Source organism: Balaenoptera acutorostrata, chromosome 1 (assembly GCF_949987535.1).
Source record: "Balaenoptera acutorostrata chromosome 1, mBalAcu1.1, whole genome shotgun sequence".
Taxonomy (NCBI): domain Eukaryota; kingdom Metazoa; phylum Chordata; class Mammalia; order Artiodactyla; family Balaenopteridae; genus Balaenoptera; species Balaenoptera acutorostrata.
This window is the reverse complement of record NC_080064.1, coordinates 68,784,583-68,806,490: the sequence shown is the minus strand read 5'-3', so window position 1 is coordinate 68,806,490 and position 21,908 is coordinate 68,784,583. Positions and strand designations below refer to the sequence as shown.

Genomic DNA, 21,908 nt, shown 5'->3' with positions numbered 1-21,908 from the left:
TGCATTAATGCCACAAGATTAGCAATTATTTACATGACAATCAAGCCTGGGCATTAAGGGTTGGGGATGGAGGGAAATGGTGGTTAGCAGCTGAGTGTAAAATTATCCTAACACTGCTATTCTGGTGAGAAATACCAACTGCTTTGTGGACACATCCTTTTACCCATTTATTTTTATTCCAACCCAGCACCATTCTTTATGTTCACTAAGCTTTGAGGCTTATATTGACTTCCAACTATTTCACTTGAGTAATACCCTTAATAAGTATAAGCATGAGTCCTTTATTTTCTCTGAAACACTGCCAAGTTCAGCTTTCCCCTCAGCAGGCAGCAACTTAATTAACATTTTGTTAATTTCTAGAACTGTTTCAATTTTCCCTTCTCTGGGGTTTCATAGATAAAGAATACAGTAGATGAGGCATAAAAATTAACATGGAACTAATCCAATTCTCAGGATGATTCAGAAAATCTAGACTGTTTTGGGAACTACTGTGTACATGGAGTATTAATTCATATATAACAGGGGAAGGGGAGCCTTGAGATGGCCTTGCAATCCTTTGGTTTACCCTATAGCTCCCACCACCTCTTTAAACTAATCCTGGCCTCTGCTGCCCCAGTGAAAGCTTAGACCATAGTTGAAATTCAAATAGGAAGAAAAGAAGTTAATTTTTAGCTTTTAAACTTGCAGAGCTGAGTTCCTGCCATAAGCAATAGACTATTTAATCATCCATCTCTTCCATCCTTCCCCCATCCACAAATGGCGAGAGCAAATAAACCTTTGTGGATTGGAATGGGTGGCAAGAGTTTGGAAAAAAAAGCAAAAAAAAATAGAAATTATATGAGAGTCCTGTTCTTTGCCCTGTCAGTCCAGGGACTTGTGGGATGAAAGGGAGGTGGTTTTCCCTTTAAGCCTAAATATCTGAAACCCCCCAGTACTGACAAAAATGGTGGGCTGCCTGGCAGGGCTGGAAAGAGCCCTGAGTTTCCTCTCAGTCCCTGAGTGGCATAGCAAAGCATCTGAAATTCCTATGCCTCAGACCCCAAGAGAGACACAGAAGTTAAAGACAGAGAGAACTAAGCCCCGAGGGTCCCACAGTGGAGCTGGCAGAATTCTGAGATAGTCCCAAGATTCCCATCCCCTTGTGTCTGCCCTGTATTCTCCCCTCCCCTTGAGTGTGGGTAACACTTGTGAATATAATGATATTTTACAACGGGGATTATGTTATCTTATGTAACGAAAGTGAAGGTAATTTGAAGATGTAATTTGGGGGAGATTTTTTTTAACTTTTTGTTTTATATTGGAGTATAGTTGATTAACAATGTTGTGTTCGTTTCAGGTGTACAGCAATGTGATTCCGTAATACATATACATGTATATTCTTTTCCAAATTCTTTCCCATTTAGGTTGTTACATAATATTGAGCAGAGTTCCCTGTGCCAATCAGTAGGTCCTTGTTGGTTATCCATTTTAAATACAGCAGTGTGTACATGTCAGTCCCAAACTCCCTAACTATCCCTTCCTCCCACCCTTCCCCCCTGGTAACCATAAGTTCATTCTCTAAGTCTGTGAGTCTGTTTCTGTTTTGTAAATAAGTTCATTTGTATCATTTCTTTTTAGAGTCCACATATAAGTGATATCATTCGATATTTCTCTTTCTCTGTCTGACTTACTTCACTCAATATGACAATCTCTAGGTTCATCCATTTTGCTGCAAATGGCATTACTTCATTCTTTTTAATGGCTGAGTAATATTCCATTGTATATATGTACCACATGAAGATGTAATTAAGGTGCCTAGTCTGTTGACTTTGAGTTAATCAAGAGGGAGATTATCCTGGGTGGGCCTGGCCTAATCAGGTGAGTCCTTTAAAAGGCCTTCCCTGTAGGGAGAGACTGGCAGTGAAAGCTTCTTCTATTCATCTTGAAGAAGCAAAAAGCCATGTTTGAGGAGGGCCTGTGAGAGAGCCACATGGCAAGGACCTGGGGGCAGCACTAGATGCTGAGAGTGGACCCTGGCTGGCAGGTACCAAGAAAATGAGGACCTCGGTCATAAAACCACAAGAAAATAAACTCTGCCAACAGCCTGAATGAGCTTAGAAGCAGATGTCTCCCCAGAACCTCCAGGTGAGAATACAGCCTGGCTGACCTCTTGAGTTCAGCCTTGTAAGACACTGAGCAGCAGGCCCAGCTAAACTGTGCCTGGACTTCTGACCCATAGAAATTGTTAGATAATATATGGATCTTGTGCAAACAGGCCACTCAAGATGGCTGTTCTCTTGCTCTCTGTACATCCCCTGCTTGACCAGTGCCTGCCTCACCTACAGCCTACTCACCTGACTGACCTCCCCTCTTAATCACAGAGCCTAATCAGTAACTGCCTTCATGTTGGCCCCCAGCCCCAGCCCCAGCTAGTGATCGTTCTAATCTTTAGATCAGAGCGTCTCCACTGTGATGGTTTATCAAAGGGGAGGTGAGGGACTTGCCGCTCTGATGGTTTCCCTGGTAATTGATGAGGCAACCTGATGTCAATTCCCCCTAAAACTGGTAACCTTCCTACCCCCAGTAGCGAAGACCGAGACTGCTGCCGTGTCCTGCCTGCTGTCTGCTGTACATGGTGGGGTGTCACTCCAGGACCTCGCTTCAGACGTGTAAGATCCCCTATCCAATAAACCACTGATGTCTCTGTCGCTAACTCCTGGCTCTTTCTTCAGTCTTGCGGCTAGACAATTACAGGGCTTGCAGGCCTGCGGGGCTCAGCCCGACACGTGTTGTTTTATGCCACTAGGTTTGCGGCCATTTGTTACGCAACAATAAAAAACTAATCACACAGCCAGGAATGAGAGGATGCGGGCTTGGGCCGAGCGGCTAAAGACTGGATGGGAAATGGGTAAAAACTCTGTGGATGCTGGCACGGATGGGGTCGGCAAAGGCTCAACAAGATAAGCACTTTCTCAGGGGACAAGAGCAAAGACCTAGACACACAGAGCTCTCCCACTTATTTGGGATGGCATTTGCACCCCTCCCCAAGCCAAGCTTAGCAGCAACTCCAGGGATAAGAAAGCTGTAGAAGGTGCTGTTTGAAACTCCTAAATTTGACTGAGCTTAAACCTGAAATGGGTAAGAAAAATGTCAGAAGTACCTGAGTTTATTCCTAAATGTTGGGAGTAAGATTTCTGCTTTAGACAGGATAGGGGTTCAGGCTAGAAATTTTCAGTTATGGGGGAAGGGAAAGGTTTCATTTTTACATGGTCCAGTTTGTGGCATGTGACATCCATTTCTACCATCTTTCAGGGGAGTTTTGCATCAATGGGCAGAGCCTTCCCAGGGAAACAACGAGTCAAGGGTAAAAATCATCTCTTGTCTCCAACACTGTTACCCTCTGTTACCCTGAGGAAATCAGTGTAAAATGAACATTCAGGGCAGCCTTAAAAAGTTGCCTCAGAGACTCCCAGGGTAAAATGGCAAAATGAAGCCAGAGCCCAGGCCCTTGCCCACTCCGAACCTAACAAAATGAACAGCAGATGAATATTGAGAACCAGCAGCGCTCAAAGGAGGGAACGCCACTTCAAGGCAACGTTTGAAATAGTGACTGGACAAAGAGAAATAGAAAATTCCAGGGATCAGGGTATGTCTCCTCCCCCTGCACGCCCTCTCACCCTCACCCATCCCCCACCCCGCACTCCTCAAGCAACCTATGGGACAAAAGGTGAGGTGACAGAGTCCTGGGGAAAGTTCACTACTGTCTTCAATGAGGCAAGAAGTAAATGGAGAGGGAAAATAGCAGCCAGAGAAATACCAGGGGCCCCGTTGGTATGAGAATCTTCTTCCCCACAAGCTCACCATTTTCTTCTTTCTAGCCAAAAGCAAGCAAGCAAGCAAATGAGGATTCTACTCAAAATAGATAAATAACATCGAAAAAGCTTTAAGAAAGATAAATAATCCAGTAGAAAGATGGATAATATTCACAAACAAATGTCTCAAAAGAGAGGGAACAAAAATTATAAATATGTAAAAACGATGTTCAGCCTCATTAGTCATCAGTAAAGGCATTAACACCACAGTGAGGTTTTATTTTACACCCAACAGATTGGTAAACACTAAAACGCATGGCAATAACAAGCATGGGTAAGGGTGTGAATAACAAGCATGGGTAAGGGTGGGAAGGAATGGGGATTTTCATAAACTGCCAGGGGGGGTAGAAATTATAAGCCCTGGAAAGCAATTCAGCTTTGTTTTGGATTGGAGGAACTAATACCACATCTGGATGTGCTGCTCTGATCATTTTACCGAATAACCCTTAGGCTGCTAGTTTTGAGCGGGGCCCAGAATTAAAGCAGTCTCTGCAGCATCCACTACAGAAAACAGTATGGAGTTTCATCAAAAATTTAAAAACAGAACTATCATATGATCCAGTAATTCCACTTCTGAGTATTTATCCAAAGGAACAAAAACACTCATCAAAAAGATTTATGCACCCCATGTTCAATGAAGCATTATTCACAATAGCCAAGATATGGAAGCAACCTAAGTGCCTATAGAAAGATGAATGGATAAAGAAGATGTGCAATATATATATATATATATATATATATATATATATATATATAAATATTACTCAGCCATAAAAAGAAAATGAAATCTTGCTGTTTGTGACAACATGAATGGACTTTGAGTGCATTATGCTAAGTGAAATAAATCAGACAAAAAAAGACAAATACCACATGATCTCACTTATATGTAGAATCTAAAAAAAATTTTTTTAATTTAAAAGAAACGAACTATAGATTAGATACAAACAGGTGCCAGAGACAGGAGAAGTTGTGGACAAAAGGTATAAACTTTCAGTTATAAGTGAGTCTTGGGAATGTAATGTACAGCATGGTGACTACAGTTAAATAAAAAGGAAAAAACGTCTCTGCAGGAGGTCCAAGTTTTGATGCACTCCCTCCTTCTATTCACTGCTCATCACCAGTAAATCCAGGGAACTCCAAGTGTCTGTGGTTAATAAAGGCACAGTATGGAGTTGCTGGCAAGCCCTAATAAAAGAATCACGACAAAGACCCCTAGGACCCTCCTCTGCTGGTAACTACTCACCTTTTAAGAAACAGTCCCTTTGGGATCAGCAGATACACACTAGTATATATAAAATAAACAACGAGGTCCTATTGTATAGCATAGGCAACTATATTCAATATCCTGTAATGAACTATAATAGGAAAGAATCTGAAAAATAATAGATATAGATATAGATACATATCTATAACTGAATCACTTTGCTATACACCAGAAATTAACATAACATTGTAAATCAACTAAACTTCAATTTTTTTTTTAATTAAGAAAAAAAAAAAGAAAGAAACAGTTCTTAATTATTGGGCCAGTTGAGAATAAGTGCTCAACAAGACACCAGCTGCCCGTCGTGAACTATTTGATCCAGTTTCAGTTATCTATTGCTGCATAACAAATCATCCCAAAACAGTGGATTAAATCAACAATCCAGATAACAGAGTTTACTATGCAACAATCAGAAAGGTGAGAGATGCTCAAATGGTGATTTTTTTAAATAAATAAATAAATGTATTTAAAGAAAAAAAAAGAAAGGAATCAAGGCATGCCACTACAAAAAAAATCAATCAAAGAAGGCAGCAAATGAAGAAAAGGAGGACAAAATAATTACAAGATATACAGAAAACATTTTTAATGGCAATAGTATGTCCTTCCCTATCAATAATTACTGAAAATATAAATGATTGAATTCCCCATTCAAAAGACATAGAGTGGCTGAGTTGATTAAAAAACAAAACAAACAAAAAACAAAAACAAGATCCATCTATATGCTGTCTATTGCTATCTATAGGAGTCTCACTTTATTTATTTATTTTTTGCATGCTTTTCTTTTTTATTTTTTTTTCCACACACACACACTGTATTTTATTTTTACAAGAGATAAAATAGACTGACACCAAGCACTATAAATGGATGACCACAACAAAAGCAACAATGATTGCAACTACCAAACACGAAACACACTCATACTATGTCATAATATTGACATTCAGTCCAGTAATCCTCCACTGTAACAGCTCCTTTACTTTGCAGTGAAAATTGATTTGTATATTCTTTGCCTCTGAGCAAATCCCCTGATGATTTTTAAATTATGTTCACAGGTTTTAGTAATTAAATTTAATAATTTTAATAATTATTAAAATTAAAAGTGAGTACCTTCTGCCTCACTCTGCAAATAATTTCCAGATTTTTACTGACTTAAATAGTCCTGTCTGTGAACTGTAGGAATGCGAAACTGTATGAATTATAGGAATAAACTGTAGTACAAAATCAGTGAAGTATTACCTATAGAAATCCTCACTTTCTCAGAATTACAATACTTGAGAACATTTTGGAACACAGTTATTCTGAAATCATAGTGTCAACACCAGTTAGCGTTGCTGCTTATTCTCAACTGAATCCTTACTAGGAAACCAACCTGACAAATCTTGGCTGCAGAGAAAGATGGTAAATACCTCTAGTCTCTCCAGCATAACTCTCCCAGCTGCATCTTCTCCCAGACAGTCACAGAAATGGGCCTTCTGAGAGTGCATTTTAAAGGAAAGGAGATGAATAGAATGCCACAACCAGAACTGAACAAATGACTATTTCCCAGCTCCCACAGATGAGCGATGTGCTCTCTGACATATCAGCATCTGGAGGCACATTCATGCTACCTCTGTACAGCCAGACACTGTCAGACAAGGTGAACAGAACAGCCCAGTTTATATAACCTCTGAACCCTCACAACCACCAAAACAAAATTTTTGGTGAGATTTCCAGTTAAGATTTAGAATACTTAGCCAAGTTTCAAAACTATTCCCAAGCACGGCCGTCCACTAGAATTTCCAGGGTAAAAAAGTAAGTGCTTCACTGCCGTTTCTCCTATCCCATAAAATCAGCAGAAATTCTGATTACTCTCTAGGTAAATCTTATCCTGCTCTGGGCTACATACAACAGAAATTACGTAGGAACTCTTTCAAGTCACTAGAATCATTTGAATCATTTGTGCTTCAAGTTAATGAAAGCAAGGTCAAGTTCTCAGCCCCCTGTTGGATCAGGCAGCACCTCTCTGCTCTTTAAGCAGTGTTCAACCCTCCAGGGAGCATCCCCCAAGTACTGTCAGAATGAACCTCAGCATCTCACTTCCTTGGTTCCTTGTGTGGTCCCTTTAAGGACCAGAAACATCAATTCGGAACCCGTTCTTCACCATTTGACCCACAACTTACCTTCCCATCCTTGTTATTGTTAAACTACTGATTTCATTCTTGGCTCAGATGTGGGTTTCTTAAACTCTTTGTCTCCCATCCCTCTTCTGGAAGTATAACTGGTCCTATCTCCTTCAAACTCCCAGACCCCTGTACCCTTTCCCGACTTAGCACCACTATGACAGCACTTACCTCACTGCAGCATCATTGTGGGGCTCCCCTCTACACCAGAAGCCCCATGGCACTGTGTTTTGGTCACTTTGGTGAACTCAGGGCTTAGCATAAGGCCTGACACATGGCAGTTTCTCAATCAGTGTTTTCTGAATGAATGACCCGGCTTCTTGATTATAGCCCTGGATTGCACGTTTGAATTTAGCTTCCAACCATATTTTCTTCCCCACGGTTGGAACCTTTTACTTAAACCCTGGCCTGGACTTCCCTTAGGAGCCCACCGCAGCTGCAGAGCCTTCAGACCAAGACAGTGTGACCGTCTGCTTCTCCCTCCTGGCCATAGCCAGCCTTGTGCCACCCAGCAACTTTTTCTCTATCCCAAATGAGAAATAAATGTATCCTTGGACACAAAGGGACTAGGTAGAAGAACACAGAAGAACCAAAGCAAATCTATGTCCACTATTTGTAATACAATTCTAAGTAGTCTGTCTGATCTGCCAAAGACCACATACACAGCTGCGCACCTACCAAGTGATAGGCACTGTGCTATGCTTTACACACGGCCATTCATTTAATCCTGTCAACTCTTTGAGGAAGAGATCATTATCTCCATTCTACACATGAGAAAAGTAAGATTCAAAAGCTTATGTAACTAACCAAAGATGACATAGCTAAGTAAACAGTGGGGTTGGGATTCACACCCAGGTTTGCCCAACTTCAACACTAAGGCCAATGCTATTTCCACCATACTGCTAAGCCATACTATGGTGCTCTTAAAAATTGGGCTCTATGAAGTATACCTAATACTCTTGAAACAATGAAAAATATCTTCAGATAGAAGACACCAAGACTAAGAAAAGGGTAAAGCTTGGTACATAAAGAAAAACAAAGTCCTTCGGTCAAAGGAATTTGAGGACAGTTAAGATAGACATAGCAATGCAAAAGGTTGTAACTATGGATGAATTGAATTAATGATGGTACAACACGTTAATGGATCATAGTAAGATTTAAAATAATTAGGAAAATCAGACTAGACTTCATAAATGAGAATCTCTGATTTTTTTAAACAGCACTATTTAAACAAAGGGAACCCTACAGAAGAACCAAGAGTTATTTATAAAATTGTAATAGTTTTTCCCACTCTGCTTTTTCAAGCACACAAACTGTCTCATTACTTGTTGTGAATACCAAATAACCCAGGTCAGAAGTCAGCTAGCACACAAATAACCGTGCAACAGAAAATGTTTTCCTACAGTCAGATGACTGAGCAAGATTAATCAGAGAAAGCATTTTCACTTTCACATAATCTTCAAATACTTACCTAGAGCAAGTATTTAACTATTTCCTTGATCAGATGACAGATAATCGTACAGACAAAATTTACATGAGGGGAAAAAATGATGTTTTAGAAAAAGCCAGAGTTTTCATATATAAATCTGGGCTCCTCAGACTAGCTCCAAGTCACCTCTGATATGCCTCCTCTCCCAGCACCCCTCCCCAACTGGCTGCCTTGATTTATTGCCACCATTAAAAAAAAAGTTCACTTACGCAAACATTCCAGCCGCACTGACCATCTTTTATTTTTATTTTTTTTTAGAAATTCACGTTCTTATTTATTGATTGATTGATTGATTGCTGTGCTGGGTCTTCGTTTCTGTGCGAGGGCTTTCTCTAGTTGTGGCAAGTGGGGACCACTCTTCATCGCGTTGCGCGGGCCTCTCACCATCGCGGCCTCTCTCGTTGCGGAGCACAGGCTCCAGACGCGCATGCTCAGTAATTTGTGGCTCACGGGCCCAGTTGCTCCGCGGCATGCGGGATCTTCCCAGACCAGGGCTCGAACCCGTGTCCCCTGCATTGGCAGGCAGACTCTCAACCACTGCGCCACCAGGGAAGCCCCTGACCATCTTTTAGTCTCTCAAACTTGCCAGATCTTTCCCATGTCAAAGCCGTCATTCCATCTGCTTCAGTCTCCCCAGTATAACCCTGGCTCAGATACCTCCACATCCTTCAGTCCCAGCCTAAGGGTGTTACTTCCTTGGAGAGGCCTTTCCTGACCACTGGACGTGAAGCCATCTCTCACACCATTTTCTCTTGTGGCACCCATCTCTTTTCCCCCAAAGTACCAGCCAACCTTTAGAAAGATACATTCCCGTGTGAATTTACTTGCTTAACTCTCTCCTTCACTAACTCCATGAGGATAGGAACCTGGGGATTGTGTTCATCAGTGTTTATCCAAGATCTAGCCTAGTGTCCAGTAGTTAATGGGAACTCAAAAATATTTGCTAAGTAGTGGATATACAAGTGTCAAATTCAGGGGAGGTGTTTGGGTTATAGATTTGACTTTAAAAGTCATTAGCATACTGATGGTATCCAAAGCCACAAGGCTTACATTACAGAAATGTTCCTGAAATGTGTATAAAATATTTGTTTTTGTACATTGTGCTCCTCCCCTCTGCTCTAAGCCCACCGGGGACCACTGATGAATCTCAGGTCCCCTAGATAGGGAAAGCTGTTGCTTCCAGTGCATCTCAGAACAGAGATGACTACAGAGCAGGCCACACGTCCTTTCACTGCCCCATCCCTTGATTCTCCACTGTGCTGATAGATCAGACTTTACTCACAGGTTAGGTGAGTAAATAGCCAAAGGAAATTACTATGTGGAGGGTGAATGCTCTTAACTATATGGTAAATAAGACTGCCTTTAAATCCAAGGGAAGGACTTCCCTGGGTGACACAGTGGTTAAGAATCCACCTGCCAGTGCAGGGGACACAGGTTCGAGCCCTGGTCCGGGAAGATCTCACATGCCATGGAGCAACTAAGCCCGTGCGCCACAACTACTGAGCCTGTGCTCTAGAGCCCGCAAGCCACAACTACTGAGCCCGCGTGCCACAACTACAGAAGCCCGTGCACCTAGAGCCCATGCTCCACAACAAGAGAAGCCACTGCAATGAGAAGCCTGCATACTGCAACAAAGAGTAGCCCCCGCTCGCCGCAACTAGAGAAAGCCTGCACACAGCAACGAAGACCCAATGCAGCCATAAATAGATAAATAAATAAATAAATTTATAAAGAAAAAAAAAAGAAGTCCCTATGTATCAGTCTAATTGTCCTTAAGTATTCTGTCTCTTCTCTCTGGAAGACTTTAAGATTTTTCTTTGTCTTTGATCTACAGGTTTTCCACAATGTTTCTAGATATAAATTTGGCTTTATTTATCTTGACCCAGACTGATAGTCACCTTTAATATGAAGACTTATGTCTTTTTTTTAATACTAAAAATTGTCAGCCATTTCTTTTCAGATACTGCCTCTTCCCCATTCTATTCTGTTCTTTTTGATCCTATTAGATATATGTAAAAACTTTTCAGTCCAATCTCTCTCTCAGATTCAGTATCTCTTCTCTGTATACTGTACTGAGTGATTTTCTCAAATCTATCTTCCAATTTACTAATGTTATATTCTACTATTCCTAATCTACTATTTAACCTAACTATTGAGTTTTCATTCCAATGCTTATTTCCCAAAAGTTCTTTGTTCTTTTTCTAATCTCTCAGTTCATTTTTCATACTCTCCTGTTGTTCTGTGGGCTTTTTCCTTTTTTCTTCTCCTTAAGAAGATTAAATATAATAAGTATTAGGTCTATTTTAGCTAGTTCTACTATCTTCAGTTCTTGTGGTGTTACTTCTCCTCCTAGTTGCATCTGCTGCCTTCCTCTCATGGTGATTCCTTTCCTTGTGTGATTTGCAATTTTTTTATCTTCAGCAGAGTTGTTTCTCTGGGAGTCCCATGTATGATCTCTGGTTATCTCTGGAGAATAATTTCCATTTGTCTCTACCGGACTTCAGGTTCTATATCAGTGTATATATAAATTTTTAATTTGGCATCCCACAAGAATGATAAATCAGGATGCTATCTCCAGCTTTCCTGGGCTGCTGAGCCACATTTTTCTAATTCCTATTCTATGGATTGGGCAGTCTTACAAGGCTTCTACTTCTATTCATTTATCTCAGTTCCAGAGCCCTACCTTACACAATCCTGAGGCCTCATCTCCTGACTTTGTGTGAGTGTTAAAATTCCAGAAAAATTACATACCTCTACCCTTTATTGTACATACTGTGTGTACGTGTGCACACACACACATGAGCCAGCCTTCTACCCTCCCAACTCCCCAACTATACAATAAACCCTAGGGAGAAAACACTTTTCCAATCCATTTGTTTAATACCTGGCACAGAGCCTATAATGGGTACTCAACAAATATATGATGGACAAATGAATGGATGGATGAAGAGATGAAAGAATGAATAATACGAATTAATAACAGAATATACAGTCAGACCACCAAGGATAGATTCACCACATCTGCTTAAGAGAAGTGGATATTATTTCTATTTCTAATTTTTTTAATTTCCTTAAAATAGTGCAGTTTCTATTATGGTAGGGATTTTTCTCTACATTATTACTAAGCTGTCTTTTAATCTTACTCTCAATCTTTTAACAAAGATATCTAATTATATAGAAGTATTCGAGTTTCCCAGAATACGTGCTTTCACTGCCAAGGGCCCCCACAACCAAAAGAAAGAAAGTTTTGTTTAGTATGTAGAAGGTACTCAATAAATATTTATTGAACTTAATCTTTTTTTCTTAAGATTTTATTTATTTATTTATTTATTTATTTATTTATTTATTTATGGCTGCATTGGGTCTTCGTTGCTGTGCATGGGCTTTCTCTAGTTGCAGTGAGCGGGGGCTACTCTTCATTGTGGTGTGTGGGCTTCTCATTGTGGTGGCTTCTCTTGTTGCAGAGCATGGGCTTTAGGTGCACGGGCTTCAGTAGTTGTGGCACATGGGCTCAGTAGTTGCGGCACGTGGGCTCTAGAGCGCAGGCTCAGTAGTTGTTGCTCCGTGGCATGTGGGATCTTCCCGGACCAGGGCTCAAACCCATGTCCCCTGCATTGGCAGGCGGATTCTTAACCACTGTGCCACCAGGGAAGTCCACAAGACACAAATTATTATCTTCTCTTCCTATTCCTTTCCACAATCTCCTTGGACAAAAAATATGTGTGTATGGGGGGAGGAGGGTCTATATATTTCTTACATCATATCCTCCTGCTTCTTGATGTTAATCCTGTTAAGCCTTGACTGTGTACAAGGTGCCTTCTCTATATGATGGGGAGCTCTTTATGATCTGAGCTTTCTGGGCTCAGCTAATGATGTGTGAAATGGGAAATAAAGTAATTAGCAAACCCTCTATCTCTGCAACAGCTGGCTAAGAGGTCAAGAGCTCACCTTCTCCTTCTCTAGGACAATAAACCTCATGGCTCCCTATTAGAAGTCTGCCCTTTGCAATAAAATATGACATAAGAGAGAAATTTAAATGCATCCATTTAACATTTGCAAAAATATAAAGCCAAGAACATTTGACAGGTTGGTTTTGAGTTTTGGTTTTTAGGTTCCTTCCCTTTCAGCAATCAATCCTACCTTTTCCTTTTACAATTAATTCTTGAGTACATACACTATCCAAAGCAATCAGAAAGAGAGCCTGCACATGAGTATTCAGGGATGCATTTAGCTTGATTCCAAATCTCCTATCTGAATCCTAGTTCTGTGTCTTTCCCTGAATGGTCCATTAGGTCCTCAGACTCAGCAATAACCAAAATTGAATCCATTCACCTTTCCCCAAAACTAGCTTTGCTTCTTGACTTTCTTCTTTTATCAGCAGTTAAAAAAAAAAAGAAAAGAAAAGAAAAAAGAAAAAATGAGTTTAGAACAGCAGTTCCCAACCTTTTCTGGTTCACAGCATCCTTAGTGTCTAGTTAATTTTATCACAGTGCCCCTAGGCCAAAAGAAATACTTAATAGTTCCATTCATTAAGCAGCTAGGTCCAAACAAATTTGTAAGTTGTATGTACTCACAACTTAATTATATTTGAAAAGTAATACACATAAAATTTTAAATGATATCTTATTTCTTAACCACATTTACTTGGTAATGGTATATATGCACACATTGGGCACCACACAACCTCTGCAATCTTGGAACCAAACTGGACACCACTACCCTCACTTCCTGCTTCACAATCATTTTCATGCGGTACTTGCTTTTCATCACAGCAACCACCAAAAATCCAGCTTTGCAAAGATACAACAGCACCAAAAGGAATGTATCATTATGATACTGAAATTGTGACCTACATCAAGCTAGTAGTTCTTGTGATGTCCAGTAGTCACAGAATAAAATTATGTTTCCCTCAAAATTGTAAAATATCCTGCAACAGTCACTGTGAATTCACTCTGGTGTCCCAGGGCACCTGAGCCACAGTTTGGGGACTGAAGGGTTAGAGTGATAGTTTGGTACATGCTTTGATAGATCATTGCAGTAATGACTCCCATGAATCATGCCTCCTGTATCCATGCTCTCAAGCCAATATGACTTGCTTTGACCAATGGGACATTAGTAAATGTGACACAGGCTGAGGCTTGAAAAATATATGTACTTTGGGGTTTTCCCTCTCTTGCTGCTGGAAACCCTTCTGCTGCCATATGACACACTCAGGCTATCCCCTGGGGGATAAAAGACCTGGTGGAGAGAGGGCCTAGTCATCCCAGCCATCCCAGACATGTGAGTGAGGCCAACCTAGACCATTCAACTCAAGCCAAGATGACCCAGACTGAAAGAGCTGCCCACTGACCCACAGAATCATAGAACATAGTGAAACATTTTTTGCTTTAAACCATTATGTTTTGGGTGTTTTTCAGGCAGCCAAACTAAATGGTAAGATGTTAGAACAACTGCACTTTGTACTTTAGGCAATGGAAAATCAATGAGAATTTCTTAATTAAGTTGAATAGAGTTATTAAATACATGAATGCTTGATCATTCAATTATCTCCTTAAAATTCTTTTAGAAAAAACTCGTGATTTCCAGTCATAGCCTCAGGAACAGATCCTGAAGTTCATAAACATTTCATTGCCAATGAGATTAGAAAATTGACTTCATTTGTTTGAACCACAGTTCCTAAAATTATAATATAAGTGATCACTAATCTATAAGGAAGCCTGATTGTAAAGGAAAATGTGAATTTTAACTTGGTTGTCAAAAAGGTGACTAGAAACCTTGATGCAAAGTATAAGAATAGCCCCTTCAACCAGAGGTCAGACCACTGACTACTATAACTAAGTGGCCGAAACCCAGCTGCAAACTCAGAACCAATGGAAATGGCCTCACAGTGGCAGAAATGTCTGCCACAAGATACTGAGTCTTGCTTCTAATCAGAGCCATTCCCAACCAAATGCTATTTCAATATAGCAGGGTCTCAACCAGAACGCACAGATTGTCAGATGGAACAGCTGTCAGCAGGGAAAGTAGGCCAATCATCTAAAAAAACACAGGCATGGCCTTGAAAGTACAACCAGGAGCTGCTCTTTGGGACTACATGTTTCAATGTGCTCAGAGAACATCACCATTCAACAGCACAATAAAACATGTTCTTTATAAGAATGAGACCGCATCATCAAGAAAATATTGAATGCTTGTGGAAATAAATTGAAAGCCCTTCAGTAAGATTTCCACTAAAAATGATGAAGAAGGGGGCTTCCCTGGTGGCGCAGTGGTTGAGAATCTGCCTGCCAATGCAGGGGACACGGGTTCGAGCCCTGGTCTGGGAAGATCCCACATGCTGCGGAGCAACTGGGCCCGTGAGCCACAACTACTGAGCCTGCGCGTCTGGAGCCTGTGCTCCGCAACAAGAGAGGCCGCGATAGTGAGAGGCCCGTGCACCATGATGAAGAGTGGCCCCCGCTTTCCGCAACTAGAGAAAGCCCTCGCACAGAAATGAAGACCCAACGCAGCCAAAAATATAAATAAATAAATTTTTTTTTTAAATGATGAAGAAAAATAGTATGAGTTCTTAAGGTAGTAAATGCTAGTTATCTAGAAACTTCACTTGTGTGGAAAATTCCATTACCCAGGAGCCATTGCGAATGATGCTTTTGGCATCTCCATGAATTAGAGGTAACTCTGTGTACCAGCTCACCCCGAGCTTGTTAGTATCTACGCTTTTATTCTCTTGAGTGGGAGAATTCTCCCAACCCTCAACGGCCCCAGGATGGCTGAGGCACTGCCTCTCCTCAGACATCAATCCTGCTTCCTGGGAAGAAGACCACGTGGGGCACTGGAGGAAGAGGATGACCATCGCCTCATTTGGGCCCACAGGTGAGCTCCTTTCTGACCAGGTGAGGCTCTGCAGAAAAGAGAGAGGGATGGAGTCAGTAGCCACAGATCACAAGGGGGCCGGTCCTGTGCAAGAATCCGTGTAAAGAGGTGTCCAGCAGAGAAAAGCTGACCCAATTCCAGGTGTACTGCCTGTGGCCAAGACCCTGCTCCCCCCACCAAGGAAACAGACAAAAGAAGAAAGGAAAGCACACACCAGCCACCATGAGCACCGGAAACACAGCGGTGAAAACAGCCTATACAGAAGCAAACACGTATTTAACCCATTTTGTGTAGTTACGGAAGCTTTAGAAAATATGGATGAGGAAAGAAAGAGAGAGGAAAAGAACAGACTATGTACATATATAATAAGTGTGTTCATATGCAGAATGCTATATTAGAATCTTTTCTTCATGTATCAATATGTGCATCAATGAATTGTTTTGAATTGCTGCATCATATCCAATTTTGTTGACACATCTTTTTAATCAATCCCATGTTTTTGAATATCCAAATTCTATTTTGCCATTGTTGTTATTTCTTGGGGGTGTCAGGAAGCCCCAGTTCAAGGCTAACTGAGCCATGGGAGGAGACTGACAAGTGGAAATCAAAACATCAGCCTTATTTTTGATAAAAGTTGGATAGAGGACATGGATCAGGTATGAAGCCCACTGAGATTCCTAACGCGGTAGCTGGAATTAAACAGAATTTCCCAAACATGAACAGACAGAGCTGGAAAACCGCGGGCCTCCCCAGTGGAGGGAGGCCTTTCCCATAAAAGCTCCACCTGCAGGAAGCTGATGAGAGCGCATGCTCTCCACAGGCAGACATCCCAAATCGCCTAAAAGTAGTCAACGCTACTATCCAATTGCAGAGAAAGACGACATACACTCCCAATAGCGATGGATCAAAGTGCTCTTTCTTCACATCCTTTTCTACTGTGACAGTTTCAAATGGTATCTCACTGTTGTTCGGTTTGCATTTCTCCATATGCAAATTTTTCTATATATATATTGGCCATTTTTATTTCTTCTTTACTGACTGCTTTGATATGCCCTTTGCCCGTTTCTCTAGTGAGATCTTCATATTCTTATTCATTTGTAAGATGCAAAAATATTTAAGCAAGTCACTCTTCTTAACCTTAGAATTGTGATGCATGGGGTAGCAGTTAGAATCATAAGGTTGACAAAGCACGACATTGATGTTGAGAGTGATCGTTTCCATATTTATTAAAACTTTTACTTATGCCAAAACAGGAACCTATTTGAAGAAGAGAAGGTCAAGGTCTATTGCCCACAAAAGTGCTTAGATTTAATATCTTCTGATATTAAGTCCATGCACTGACATTTTTATTCCAAATTTTAAGAAACTTGATTATTGATCCAGAAATTTCTAATGTGAAAAAATCCTTATGGATGTACCTTATTTCATCACATATTCAATACATGGAAATTTGAAATTTTGGAGAAAAATGTAACTACTTGTTCTCTTTATTAAAAGTGCCATCAGAAACTTCAGGTGTAAACTACTGACTGAGGCAAGGTGCGCCGTCAAAATAATTGAACTCATACAGACGTTATAGAACAAACTGATAGTTCCAGGATGTTGATCCATAACTTGCCAAGAATAGCTACTTTATATTTTTAGGTATTACCATTGACCACTGACAAACAGAATACTCTTCAAAGAACTTTTATGGATTATTTCATAATATTTTTATAAAAGGTCTTAAAGCAATGGATATTGAACAACTGCTAGTAAACAATGCTTTCACCAAAATGTCTTTAGCTATTCTTTCTATTAAGAGAATAACCAAATCACTAAATTTCAGAATTCTAGAATTCCTGCTATTATGCTTTGTCCCAAAATCTTCCCTCCATCATCCTTATGTTTCTCCATAAAGTAGAAAAATGCCTGTTAGAGCCCTTATCGTTCATCACCATTCATTAATTCAACAGACATTTTTAAGAACCTGCTAACAAACATTCTTAAGAACTTAGCTATATTTGGAGCTAAGGATAAATGCAGGTAAAACAGTTTCTACCCTCAAGGAAAACATGGTCTATAGCTTACATAATGGGGGAGATAGGCAAGTAACAGAAAAAGAGAATTCACTGTGGTATAATCAAGCACTGACTGCTGAGGCAGCCCAATGGAGCAGCTACTAATCAAGTCTAAGGGAAGCAGAGGAGGCTTCCAGGAGGAAGTGATGTGTCACTGAGTCCTGGAGAGTGAGCAGATTCTATCCAGGGGAAGAAAACGAGGGTAATTCAGGGGGCTGGTATAAAGGCACAGAGGCAGGATGGGTCACAATGTGGAGAACTTCTATAAGGAGTTCGGTTTAGCTGAAGCATAGAGTTGGGGTAGGGACAGACGATGGTGAGAGACTGCACTACAGAAGGAATATTCCATCTTTACCTCTCAATGGATGCTGACAAAAATTGATGACGAAAAGAGTATTCATACCCTCCTCCTCCATTTCACAGTTAAAGAAACAAGCCCAGTGAGATTAAGTGACTTGCCCAAGGTCATATGTTTCTCAAATTACTAAGATAAAATTCCAATTTAGAAATTCTGATTCCAGAGCTTAGACTCATCAGCTAGTCATGAATGGATTTTATGCTATGCTAAGGGATTAAAATTTTACCTTGAGAAGGTCACGGGAGGCCAAGGATTTTAGGCAGGAGAATGACATGGTCAGCTGTACCTTTTAAAAGGAAGGCCCAGGTTACTGGGGGGGAATAAACGGGGCTACATGTGATATGGAACTACTGCATACAGTTCTGCATGTTGTGTCCTCTACAGCCTAGGGAGGGCCATGAAATGTGGTCTGTGAACGGCACCCCGGAGTGGTGCAGTGCTCGACCTACATGGCCAGATTGAGTGTAATTGCAAGTAAGGAGGCTAATACAGTACTTCAGCCATGAAACGTAGGAAGGGTTGTGCTAAAGAAGGGCAATAGCAGAGAAAGGAAGGGGTCATAATGCAGAAATAATGATGTAGAATCAACAGGAGTTGGTGGCTGGTTGGATGAAGATGGTGATACAGAGAGAGCAGTCAAAGAGAAAAGGGTTTTATCTTGTGTGGGTCTGGCTAAGTCGGAACCACATTTTAGAATCGCCTTCCCTATTTGGTTTGGGGTTAGATTTGGTTCTAGGTTAGAAACTTGCACAAGATTTGGGAAGTGAAAGGAAGCAACAGCCCTTATGCTCTGAAGATCGTCATGGTTAGAGGTAAGATGAGGCAGACACAGAGAAATGGCAGATGCCAGCCTGTCCTCACCCTCCTTCTCCACTCTGCAGCCTCTTCCACCTCCAGGGCCAGCAGCTCTACCCGTCTGCCTGCCCCGCTGACCAACAGCAACCAGTGGCCAGAGGCTGGAATGCAAATTCACAGAGGCAGTTGCTAGGACCAGGTGACAGCCTTGCACAGACCTCTACACCTGCCCCCTTAGGGGTCCCTCTCAGCAGACTCCCCTCAAGCTCTGACTTGCCCACCGTGCCAGTGCTTCAGGAGGACTACTTAGTGACTTCCCTGATTCACCAACTCTCCTTTCTGGACCCCTCTTTCTCCAGGTTCAGTTCCTGATCCCAGCAGTTTCTTTTGCAGCAATTTGAAAAAATGAATCTAAAATTCATATAGATCTGCAAAAGATGTGTAATAGTCAAAACAGCTTTGAAAACGAACAAAATTGGAGGACTTACACCAGCTGATTTCAACACTTATTATAAAGGAATCTATAACAGAGCTGTAAAGATGGACACCCAAATTTTACAGGGGCAAAACATTTGGTAAAATTGTTGTCTGAGATGACTTGGAAAGCAGGCCACATGCCTAGTGAGGCCGTAGCTCTGGGCAAAGTGATTGGCAAGAGAATAACCGGGCTCACTTTCTTTGTACTGCAACAAAGCATTATAAGAAATGAGCTCAGGAAATAAGTGGCCAGTTTGCAAGCAGAAATTGAGGGTCCAGAAATTGGACGCCTGACTAGAAAAGCTGTATGATAGCTGTTAGACCCCGAACACAAAAGCCTATTAAAATCCAGCTTTGCTGCTGCCATTGGGCTAACCGAAGTTACTTGTGGTGGGGTTTGAGGGTGATGGCCCTGACTGAAGGGGTATGACAGCATCTCCCGCTGTCCCTGACACCACTGTGAGGCCTCTGTCCACTCAACATCATGAGAGGAAACACAGTCCTGATGCAAAGAAATTTGGATCAGAGAAAACATATTCCAGGGCCACACCAGTCCTCCAGGAACTGCAGGCAGTAAGGCTGCTTCAGCCTCCCAAAATGCCCGAGCAACAAGATGGACGGGAGAAGGGCCTTGCCTTCATTCTGGAGATGTTTGCATCCGGATAAACTCCATGCCTAAAGGATGTGCTGAAAATCCAAGCTCCAGAAATATGTGGAATGTTTCTTGGAACTGGGCTTCTAACAACTTTCAACGGTGCAAACAAAAGCATTGTAAATCAGGCTTTTCTGAGAAAAAGGTGCTCAAAGATTCAGTAAGCTTGGTTACTAGTATTCTTAGCAGGATTTTCTGTTCTTTCATTCTCAGTCACTTTATTACAACTTAATCTTTTTAAATCCGACTTTGGATCATTCAAGCTTTTCAGAAGTACTTTGGATTATTAGAATTACAGACTTCATTTTGAAATTGCTTTTCATAGGCTCAGAAAATCTTATTATAGTAGTGCCTTCTTTCATCCTGCTTTTTAAATCCAAGGGTTACTGGTGTATGCTCTTAGAAGAATTATGTCAGTTTTACTGAATTTTGTTCCCATATCAGTTTTGGTTTCATTACCTTATTTGCTTCAGGGAGTTTAATAATATAATTAGCTAGATTCTTGGGATATTACTGTCTTTATTCTACCTCATTTTATAGCTTTTGGGTTTTTTTGGAAATCTGAGAACTTTCAGATAGGTTTTGTGAATATTTTTTACACAGCCAAGTTACAGAGTGACTTATTTAGATGTCGATGATATTTGTTCAGTATGTCAAGCTGAATTTCAGAAAATTATTCTTCCCATCAGTCAGCATGTTTTTCTGAAGAGTGCATTCATTGCCTTATGGTTTTACAGAGAGAATATATGTCCACTGTGCAGAACTGTGATTTCAGACCATAGAAACAGATGGAAAGATGGGACTGCCTCATCATACTTTCAAATACAATTAAGTCCGATGAACTATTAAAACCACAAAAAAACTAATTTCATTTGGTTACAATGACTATTAGTAAATCCATTCAGATGGATTTCAGTACTAAAAATTAAGAAAAATGTTTCGGGCTTCCCTGGTGGTGCAGTGGTTGAGAATCTGCCTGCTAATGCAGGGGACACGGGTTCGAGCCCTGGTCTGGGAAGATCCCACATGCCGCACAGCGGCTGGGCCCATGAGCCACAATTACTGAGCCTGCGCGTCTGGAGCCTGTGCTCCACAACAAGAGAAGCCGCGATAGCAAGAGGCCCACGCACCGCGATGAGGAGGGGCCCCGCTTGCCACAACTAGAGAAAGCCCTCACGCAGAAATGAAGCCCCAACACAGCCATAAATAATAAATAAATAAAAATTTTAAAAAAAAGAAAAAGAAAAATGTTTCCAAACACTTTTAGAACAGCAGAACAAGATTTAAGCATGTTTTAATTCTTTTAATTTAAATGAGTGAAAGAACACTGTTTTTGAAAATATAATAGTCAACCTAATGTATAGGTCAACAATATTTCTTCAATCCTAATTACTTGACATATGATTGAGACGTAAAATTGTAAATGTGTTTTCTTGTTAATTTTACCAAAAACAGCAACTGGATAACTAACTATAACTAGTTGTTTTAGAGGAATTTGGGTATTCTTTTCTGACATTGTTTCAGAATAAAGAATATTTTTCATAATATTTTAAGATATATCTTTATCCAAAATCTCAAAAATTTCTTAACTTTCATAAAATTTGTATTTTTAAATGAAAGTTCCATATGCTATATTTTACCTGTAACCATTAGATTTTCTAAGTGCATATTAATTTACTGAGGATGATATATTTTAATATCGTATTACTCTTTGTAATATGATTAACAATCAATAAGAATTAATCATTTAAATTATTCCAAAAACCTCAGTGTTGTTACAAAGTTACATTAATGGTGTGGCCACCACCCAAACCTATTGTCCTCAAGGTAACCACCATTAAACTGAGAAAGAAGGGCATGGGAGCAAAGAAGCAAATAAGACTTGAGAACAACATCTAGGCAAAACTTTGAATATATTTACTGGCACGTG

At 40.6% G+C, this 21,908-nt stretch overlaps 1 pseudogene; it reads left to right on the top strand.

Annotated features, from left to right (window-relative positions):
• Positions 1–20,043: 20,043 nt before the first annotated feature.
• On the top strand, positions 20,044–20,827 carry LOC103001628 (E3 ubiquitin-protein ligase RNFT1-like; annotated as a pseudogene).
• Positions 20,828–21,908: the final 1,081 nt, after the last annotated feature.